The 10,603-nt window shown below is 40.6% G+C and overlaps 1 protein-coding gene across 3 annotated transcripts in view; it reads left to right on the plus strand.

The window, feature by feature from the left end:
* Positions 1-10,603, plus strand: part of LOC145269339 (uncharacterized) — a 170,450-nt gene that overhangs the window by 56,408 nt on the left and 103,439 nt on the right. For 2 of the 3 annotated variants that reach the window (XR_013864990.1, XM_080125043.1), the window contains exon 1: positions 7,451-8,165. The exons of the other annotated variant lie outside the window; for it this stretch is intronic. The gene's annotated coding sequence lies outside the window, so the exon portion shown is untranslated. Of the gene's footprint in view, positions 1-7,450; positions 8,166-10,603 lie in introns of those variants that run through there. 3 annotated transcript variants of the gene reach the window in all.

Raw genomic sequence — 10,603 nt, forward strand, 5'->3', positions numbered from 1 at the left:
ATTCCATGCCGGACATGTTAAATGGCAGGCACTCGTCCTTGGAGTACCGTGTTGGTGACTACCGCAACATATGCAGGTTTGACGGGGTTCTTTATCAGCAATGTTATCGTTGTGAGTAGCAGTAGAGCTAGTGCAAATATTGCCTCTGCTAGTCCGTACAGCACTGTTTTTTTTTTTTTGCGATACATTGACATCCGGACTGTAGCTATGTCTGAGGTATCAGTCATTGCGGTTTGGTCCCGTAGTGCAGACTCAAATGCCTCAGCATGACAAATATTTTGGTTGAGAGTTTTTAGCAACCCGGCTTTTGCCAGTAGATCGGTCTGAAGCGTATCATTCGATATCCCTTTGATAAATTGGTCCTTGATGTAAATGTCGGACAGGTTGTGATCGCAGTTGGGGCATGAGAAATTGGACCTAAGACGAACAATGTATTGTTGGATGGGTTCATCTTCATGCTGTGATATAGCTGCAAATCTCATCCGATGGACCATGGGATTTGATTTTTGAGTTACCAATGCTTCTGTCATCTCTAGCAGCTTGTCTGGGTTGGTGGTGAAGAACTTATGGTACGTATTTATGATTGTGTTTTGAACGGATTCATCAGCGCAACTGTATAACTGGGTATTGGCCTGAGAAGTTGGCATGTCCGTTATTCTGGTAAATACTTCCCAGTCAATCCGAAATTTTCTGAATTGTTGAGGGGTCATTTCGAGATGAAGTTGGGGAGGCCTGGCAGCTGGTGCCTTAGCATAGGTGGTCTGGGTAACGGGCTCCTTGGCTTGTCGAAGAATAGACAGAGCTTCTCCCATTGTTGTGATTCCCAATTCTCTTAGCATGGCTCAATCCATTACTTGAAGGTTTTCTTTCCTCAGTTTTTCCTTCACAAAAGTTGCAGCGTAGCTCTTGGCGGAATCGGCAGCAATGCTTGCTTTGAGGAAATAGTCTTCCCAATCTTCTGTCTCGAATCCTGTTCGTAGCGCCATGTTGTTGTTGTGTAGTGGACTTTCGGTCAGCGTTCAAGTTGTGGATAACTTGACAAAGACTAAAGTTAATATTTATTTTATTTGATAAAATAAAATTACACAAATAAAAATGTGGCACAAGGCCGAAAAAGGGGGGTGGGGGTTAATGTTGACCTAACTAACATAACGTTAACTTAACTAGACTCTTTCACCAAAATACCAGAATCACTCTGTGGACATCCTACTTAAACCCCGAAAGTTACAAATATATATACATGATGTGGGGGGGTTGGGGATAAAAATCTTATTTACAAAATTGGATGAAAAATATACAATGCTAAAAGGTGGTTAGTAAAAAGAACCCCCTCACTACTAATTGTGGCGGATAAAAAGTTTTGCCAGTCGAAAAGATGTGGGTCCCACGAAAACTGACTTTATTCAAGCACAACAAAAATGGCCCACATCTCTGGCAAAACAGTTTATCCGTCACCTAAGAGGCCGGGATTGGGGGTTATCGAACCAAAAGTGGGAGGAAAAAAAAAAAAAAAAAAAAAAAAAGAAAGGGGGACGCTGGGACAAGGAAAACCAAAAAAGGGGGTTGGGGCGATGATAGCATGCATACTCTAGCTAAGTTAAAAATCGAACAAAAATGCCTAACTAGCCTACTCTAGGAGGTCCGATGCATGTCTATGTTTGATCAAGTTACCCAAAATCCTTAAAAAACCTAAACCACTCAAAAAAGAAATTCAAGATTAGCTCCATTCACTTTACACAATCGCGAAACTTTCACCCACCTGTCGTTGAAATTCACAGGAGTGAGTTTCACCTTCTCCAGCTTAATTCGCATTTTCAATCGATATTTGAAAATGAGGACAAGCTGGGGAGCAGTGAAGGTCTCACCTCCGTAAACCTCCTTCTGTCGCGTCGTCCAAATCACGCCTCTCATAACTGCTAGTAAACACAGAAAAACATAGCATTCTTCTTTCTTCATGGTCGGTGCCCAGTTGCAGCACGGGGAAACCGACTCCAGCACAAAAAACCGCTCGCTCAGCATGCGAACCGTGAAGCCTTCAACTAACTCACACAACGGTCGAACAATGGCGCAGTGGAAGAAAGCATGATCAAGGTCTTCCTCCCATTCTCCGCATCGGACACAATTGGGTGTCTCCGTAAAACCCGCTGCGTAAAGTCTTTTGCCGACCCAGAGGGCATTTCGTATCAGCCAGGTGAGTGATGCCTCGTAATTATCGAAGCAGCTCGACCCAGGCGCCCAAGGCCATATTAAGCGGCGCTCCTCCTTCGTAAAACCGAACTCCTCAATCTTTTCGTCTCAAACGGATCCCCTCACTAAGGCCCGATATAGCGCCTTGCGAGACAACAGCTGGGTGTCAGAGAGGCTTTCTTGGACCCGTAGAAGAAATCTCAAGGCCTGCCGACACTCGCGATAGAAAGGGCACTCGTTTCGGAACAACTTGTGTGCCTCTCCTCTAGCCGAATGCACACTCTCCAAAGCCTGAAAGGCTTTCTTAGTGTCTTCTATCCAGAAGACACCGTTTCCCTCACTTGGTGTACACATTCGATCCAGGTATATCAGCCTAAGAGTGTGTCTACGTATTTGCACACTAGGCATACCCAGACCGCCTTCAGACGGATGCAGGTAACAGACCTCCCGAGTAACCATGGCTTGCTTTCCGCGCCATAAGAATGCAAAAAGAGCACGCACCAGATCAACTAGTGTGGTCTCCGGGAGTGGAAGTACTGATAGACGGTAAAGGATCAGGGGGTAGATATGAGAATTGCATACCTCCGCCCGACCCTTCAAAGACAGATTTCTCAAGGCCCACAAATGAGATGCGACCTTGACCGCTTCCAATACCTCCGACCAATTTTTCTCCAGCTGGAGACCGGGGCCAAACCAGACGCCGAGTAGCTTGCATGGCCCATCAGTCCAACCAAAGGGTCCCTGAAGGGGCATACCCCTCCAGGCACCGATACGTAAGCCAATAGACTTAACGTAGTTAATTATGGCCCCTGTGACCTTGGCATACCGACTTGTTTCTATGTCAACGACTCTAATCTCGGCACTGCTCGTTACAAGCACAGTCACGTCGTCAGCATAGGCGGTATACTTTACCGGGGTAGAGCCACCTGGCAAAGTAATCCCGCGAAGGACCGGATTCACCCGAAGCTGGCGCAAATATGGCTCAAGCGCCAGCACATATAAAATTGGGGATAACGGACAACCTTGACGGATCGATCTTGTTAACATGAAGGGTTTCGACCTCACCCCATTCACTTCTACCATAGCACCAGGGTTGGCATACAAGAGGCAAATCCAAGAGCGAAACTGGGGACCAAACCCAGCCGAGCGAAGAACAGCCTCTAGGTAACGATGGTCTACTCTGTCGAATGCTTTGGACTGATCTAAGTTGATCAGCGCGGCTTCTGTGTCGACTTTTTCTACGATCAAGCGTATCGTGTGCAAATTGTCTTGAATCGTCCGGCCCTTAACAGAACAAGTCTGTTCGGGACTTATTAGACGGTGTAAGACAATCTGCAGACGATTTGCTAAGATCTTGGCCAAAATCTTTAACTCTGTGTTTAACATCGTTAAGGGCCGGAAATTACCTATCCCATCCCCTCCATTTTTATCTTTGCGTAACAATTTAATGATCCCCCTGATAAAGTACTGAGGTATGCACCCGTTCCTAAACCAGGAGTTAAAAAGTACGGTCAGCAAAGGGATAAAAATGGGCGACAGCCTCAAATACACCTCGTAGGGCAGACCACCTATCCCAGGGGTCCTGTCTAGCCCGACCTGTTTCAAGGCCTCAATGACTTCTTCCTCTTTTATGCTACCTTCACACCTAGCTGCTTCGGTCGCCTCCAGGCGAGAAAAGTCGGCTAAATAGGTGTCAAACTGTTCAATAGTCAGACCGGGCTCCTTGGTAAAAAGTTCCTGAAAATGAGTCCGAAAACCCTCCAAGATTCCGTCGTTTGAAGTTACGGTTCGTCCGTCCGGCAATGTGACACTGGCGATGTGTCGATCTGCAGAACGTCGAAACTCCTCCGCACGCAATGACGCGGCCATGTTTGTTGCCTCGTTTGGCGCTCTTTTTAATCTAGCCCTAACTAATACTCCCTGGTCCTCCCTGTTATCCAAGGAGTCCAGTTCAGCCTTAACTACAGTATAGCTAGCACTATCCCCCTCCTCCACCGCCCTTTCTAATCTATCTTCTAGCGCCGCTTTCGCTGCTCTAGAACTACGTTTGAGCCGGCGACTAAAATCAGCAGCGAAGGACCTAATGACTTTTTTAAGGTTGCCCCACCACTTATTCCCGATGATAGCCCCCGTCAATTCCCTCTGTATTGTTAGTAGAAGCTGTTCCCGGAAGTCCTTCACATCGAACAACGACGTGTTGAACTTCCAGTAACTAGCCATCCTAGGTTTAACACTATCTAAGTTTACTCGAACCCGGACAAGCCTGTGGTCCGAATAAACTATACTATGAAAACTTGGACAGTCTAAAAGCCCTAAGTCGACTCTCCTAACTAAGAACCGATCGATGTAACTCGAAAGTTGCACCGAATCGGAGCCGCGTCTACCTGTCCAAGTCCATGCTAAATCCCCGGGTTTTTCGTTCCGAAATTTATCGACAAGATCAAACTTGTCGACAAAGTCTCGAAACGCTTTAGCATCCCGGTTCTGATTAGTATCCCTTCTGGTATTAACCCCGCGATCTAACTCGGGATCCAGGACCGCGTTCCAGTCTCCCGCTAAAACTAACCGTCGAGACGAATTCATGAAAGGCTCGATTCGCCGAAAAAAGGAAACTAGCTCAGCATGGTTATTGGGCGCATAAACCCCAATAAAACGAAATGCCACATCCTTTACGGTAACATCTAGAACGAGCAATCTTCCCTCTGGATCTGCATAAATAGGGTCACACGACGCATCAAGAGTGCGCTTAACTAGCCAGGTAACCCCCCTTGCATGGGTATCATAATGTGCTGAATAGAGCTGAAAGTCTCTAAGGAGCACACCCTGATAATCACTAGGAATGAAGTGAGTTTCCTGTATACAACAAATATCCACACCAAGGCGTTGAAGGTCGCGTGCAACTCGAAGTTTACGAGAGGCGTCCCTCAACCCTCGGACATTTAAACTAGCTAATCTTAAGGAAGCCATCTTGAGTTACTTAGGGTTGAGAAACCTAATCAAACATAGACGGTGTCAAGACACCGACAGCTGTCCCCAATGATCCCGTGGTCATCTCAGTGGTGATAGACCCGTCAGGGGACAGACCGCCGATGTCTAGGGGGAAGGTTAGTTTAACTGCCCTATAAAGTGAAGGATGGAGTTTGATGGGGACCCGTCCAACACATCGTTTTCTAATTTCGATTAAATCGTTGTCGTTAAAATAGGCTGCTGGAGGATAAAGGTTGAAAGCAGAGTTTGCTTCCTCCAGCATAGTCCATAGTCCTTTGGCCTCCTCGCGTTTCCTGACAACTGTTAGTATATGGTTTGTTTTAAAATTTTCAGGGTTAGTAATGTCTTTTTTTTGGTATGATTTGAAAGCGAGGAGGTTTCTGTATTCTTTCCTGTTATGGGACTTCATTATGTTCTCTACTTCCGCCGTGATCTTGCACACATCCTTCCCATTAAAGAAGGGTTGTTTTTTTTTCCTTGATTCAGTCTCTACAGAGGGGCTTCTATGTCTTTTCTTATCTGAGGGGGGGAGGAGGGGGCATGTCTGTTTTCATTGGAGAAGGGGGAGGGGTGTTCTTGGGCGTGTTGTTTGGCGAGCAGAATGGTGACGGTTTGGGGGTCTTTTTGGAGGGAGAACCTAGAGATGTCATTTTGGTGTCTCTATGGGGCAGAGAAGCTTTAGTAAGGGGGGGGGCTTTGCGAGGGATTTGCTTTTCTTTTGAGGTCGGTTTTTCAGGGAAAAGGGATTCAGGGAACTCTTTCTCCTCAGATTTTCTCCTTTTCTCATCAAGAGTCTCTTTTAGTTTAAGTAGGGTTTTGAATTTATTGCCCCCTGGGTCCTTACTTGTTCTAATTTCAATTTTCTCTTCTTTAGAGAGGGACTTAGCATAAGTCTTGGGTGGGGATTTTTTTGAAAGAGGGATGAGTGTCCAGTTGTCCTTCTTTTTGGGGGATTGTTGCTCTGAATTAATAGTCTTTTCAAACTCCTCAGGTGTGATTTCTTTTTTCTCTTCTGCTGGTGTCTGGGAATTGTCCTTAGGTTCTACATAACCTATTTTCCGGTCATTTGTAGGGATAATTTTTACAGCTCGCTTGAACATTGAAGTCTCCACATACATGAATGTTAGCTGAAGGATAAGCAGATAGGACTTGGTCAATTTTCTCAGATATGCTTTTAAAGATAGTAACTCCGCTGTTGTGGGAGCGATAGAGAGTAAATATAAATGCAGTAGTGTGAGCTAATGCAACCCGGAAGCACATATAGGGTAAGTTAGGATCTTCTTTGGAGATGTCCCTACCACATGGAAAGCCATCTTTAATATAGGCAAATATTCCATGCCCATGGCGATTTTGGGGGTCAGACTTAGAAGTTAAGTTAGAGTATCCTTTAACTGCGAACTCTTCTAATGACAGTTTTGCTTTAAAATAAAAGGTCTGGTGTAGTTTCCTGTAATTGGGTGTCAACCTCTGGAAGGTTAGAATGTAGACCCCTGATGTTGGAGAAGGAGACATGGTAGTAGGGGTCTACGTTGGAAGTTGGAGAACTGGGTTTAATCGTGTATTTTTTCTTGAAACTTGTCATGATGGAATTTTGGAATTTGTGGACTAGGTCGTCAGATTTACTTAGAGCAGGACAGAGAGGGGAAACTAAGAGAGAAAAAGGAACGAAGATTTTTTTTTTTGTAGAACATGATAAGGTAAAGCCGTAACAATTACCCATTAATATGGCATCGAGAGGCCTCACCAGAAGCTACTGCATGATCCAGAATCCATTCACCAAATAGCAATACAGCAGCCCCAGTACTTTGCTCCTGCTGATAGGGCAGCCTCCTTAATGTTTAATCCAAGGTTCGGGTCGCTGACTATCAGGCGGATAACGTCAACCCAGATTTACCTCCAGCACCCTTACTAGTGACATGGTTACAAGGATAGACATAGAAACAGAAAATTTCCGCCATCTCTGCCAACTGTTCGCGCAAAATACTGCCAACCTAGAAAACAGCTTTACTTATAATTATTTTTCTACTAAATCATTTTTTCGAGTTTTTTTTTTAATTATACTAATTTTTCTTTTTTTTTTTTTAATTATACTAATTTCGATATGACCCATAAGTACGTAAGTACGTAATAATGTTTTCATCTGAAATCTTTTGTTTTAAACAATAAATATTAAACAAGTGTCCAAATAAAAAGTTTCTTTCGGATTTTTTTTTTTTTTTTTTTTGAGCAACACTTTTATTTGTTATTTCGTTTGGTTTCGATTTATTTTGTTTCAGTTTCATTCAATTTCTTTGTTAAACAAACGCAAGTCAAGCGTCAAGAAGCGACCACCCTTAGACGGCAATTGACGCTGTTAGTCAAGATTGCCGATTACTAAAAATCTGATTTTGAAATCGATTTAAACAAGATTAAAATTTTTATCTAATTTTAACTTAGAAGCTATCAAAAAATAAATAAAAAAACATAACCTCTCCATTATTCTATAAGTCCGAGCTGAAATGCCATGAATAAATAAATAATAAAAACCAACGCGTAAATATGAATGCGAAACAACTCTTAAAAATCAAGTTATTGTCGATGAGACAATTGAACCTCAATTTTCACCTTCAAATATCTGCTGTTACATAAATAATTTTAAAAAAAAAAGAAATTATTATAAATGTTGAAATAGGTAAATACACTTGTTCGCATGAATAAATGAGCGGAAGTGAAGAAAAGTGAATAGTGGGAAATAACGATTATATCCGTTGTTTCCGTTGTTCGCCATGACACCAACCCAACATTCCCTGTTATGAATGAGTTCTCAGGTCAATCATCCATCACTATCGTAAGATCTGCTCGAAATACCACAGATAGAAAAACTAAAGAATTAAAAAAATAAAAACAAAAAACAAAAAAACTCAAAAGTAATTTAATTGCAAATTAATTTAATGTAATTTTTCCCCGTTTTCCTATGAAATAAATCAACCACAAAATTACAGCATAAAAATGTAAGTATAATATGAAAAATCATGTTTAACTTTGTTTTGATTATATATTTATTTTATTCTCTCTTTGTTTTATTCTATTTGTTCTATTTGTTTTATTATATTAAGTTTTTGGCGAATTTGTAGTTTAGCAGCGTAAATTATTTGACAGGCATAAAAACATAAAAATAAACGCACCAAGTGCGCTTGAAGGCAAAATCACAACGTATTATTAGGAAAAAAAAGAATTATTTTACTTGTTTGAAATTCATTACATAAATATATTTCAGAGCTAAACACCATATGTTGTTTTCTTTCTCTTTTTTTTTCTTCTTTCCATGTTGTAAAGTTGGAGAAAGAAACGTAAAGAGCCGCGCGTTGTATTTCAGCGGTTGTATTTTGAAAAGTTAGAACAGTGCGTAGAGTCAAGGATGTGAATTCCATATAGAAACGTTGATTTAATTTGAAGAAAAGAAAGTATGAATCAAGTGCGTTAAAAAATATTTTACAGCTGAAATAAAACCCGAAAAAGTTTTATTATTATTATTATTATAATAATAATAATAGTGATAATAATAATAGTCATAATAACGCTAATAATAATAATAATAATGATAATAATAATGATAATGATAATGATAATAATAATGATAATTGTTGTGGTGGCAACCACTTATTTGCATATGCGAATAACATAACACTATAAATGGCAAGCCTAGGTTGGCCTTGGTGTGTCTTACTCAAATGCCACCGGAAGTGACGCCAAAGAGCGTACATGTCCTCCCACCAAGACTCTCTGACTCAACACCGTCAATTGTACATATTGTAAATATACCTTTTCTTTAATACACTTATGATTGCGTTATCTTGTTGTTTGCGTCTTCATTGTATTTCCTTATTGTTCAACCTTGCAACCACAACAGTTGGCGACGAGATATGAAGCGTCAAATATAACAGTTTGACGAAGAACTATTTAAAAAAAAAAAAAAAGTACAACGCAAAGGTTGACCATTTTTTTTAAGGAATGCAAAGTGTTGACGAGCAAATGGATTTTACGCTAAAGAGAAGTTTCAACTCAAGTAAAAAAAAAAAAAAAAAAACTCTAACGTGGCAAAAGCGACAATTTACGCCGTTTTCTGGGAATCCGACTTGCAAACGAATGTAAAAGTGAATTTTTGTTTTGTCGCTACACGACAAATCTTACTAAAGGACCAACTTGCAAATGAAAAGCGAACTTTGTTCTGTCGCAAAATCGACAGGTCAGACCCGTATTATGAAAAGCAAGGAAGTAACCTACGAAAAAATTTCACCAGTGGATTCTAATTACTGTTCTCCGTAAACAAAACAACAACTAAAGGACTTTTTAATTAATGTTTTGGTTGACGTCGGTACTAAAAGGAAATACCACAGCTAAAACTAAAATTCAAGGAAAGGATTTTTTTTTCTTGATGTTGTCACTGAATAACGGATAATACAGTAAAACGTCACGGAAAAAAAAGGTAATCTCAATTTAAGAGGAATTTTAATTACTAAAATACTAGAGAAAAAAAAAACTCAAAGAACTAAATGTACTGCATACATTTATTCAATTGTGACTCGATTAAAAAAAAAAAAAACCCAAACTTTTATTTTGTGGAAAAAGTTACTTATTAGTAAGTGCCTAAAAACGGAAAGTCAATTCCATTTTGTGATTCCAGATAAACCTGTTTTATTTTTTTTGTGCAGCGTGACTCGCAAAAAGAATATATTATTGCAAGCAGCGATATTATTATTGAAAACAGGAGCTTACAGCAATTTGCTTTTTTGTTGTAACCCAAACCGGTGTATATTGTACATGGTACAATATTTTTCTTTTAACTACACACTAAAAAAAACAAAAAAAAACATGGAAGACTTATCAAAAATGTTCATGCAATTTTTACAAGCACAGGCTGAGCGGGATGAATGCAGACAAGCTACACAAAACGAGCTTTTGCAAACACAAATACAGGCACATGCTGACCGCGAGGAAAAGAGAGAGGACAGATTATTGAAATGGCAGCAGGAACAAGAAGAAAAGCAGAAAATGGCACAATTAAAGCAGAAAAAACTGCAATTGGAACAGGAAGAAAGGCATAACAAACTACAATTGGAATATGAAGAAAGACAAGATGAACGTTTTGCTAAAACACTGGAACTACTAAAGAGTAATCGAGAAAATGTCGATAGTGTTAATTTCTCCCATACAAGTATTTTTAATAGCATGGACACATTTCATTATGTGCCTGAGGAAGAGAAGAATTTTGAAGCATACTACACAAGATACGAGGATGTTTTTCAACTGGACTGTAAAAATTTGCCAAATAGTCAGAAAGTGAGCCTCTTACTCAGAAAATTGGGTACATCAGAACACAGCAAATTCGTAGATTACATATTACCTAAAAAAACTGCGGAATTAGAGTTCATGGAAGCTGTAAAATTAC

Source organism: Euprymna scolopes, chromosome 45, assembly GCF_053919585.1.
Source record: "Euprymna scolopes isolate OS-2025 chromosome 45, ASM5391958v1, whole genome shotgun sequence".
Classification (NCBI taxonomy): Eukaryota; Metazoa; Mollusca; class Cephalopoda; order Sepiida; family Sepiolidae; genus Euprymna; species Euprymna scolopes.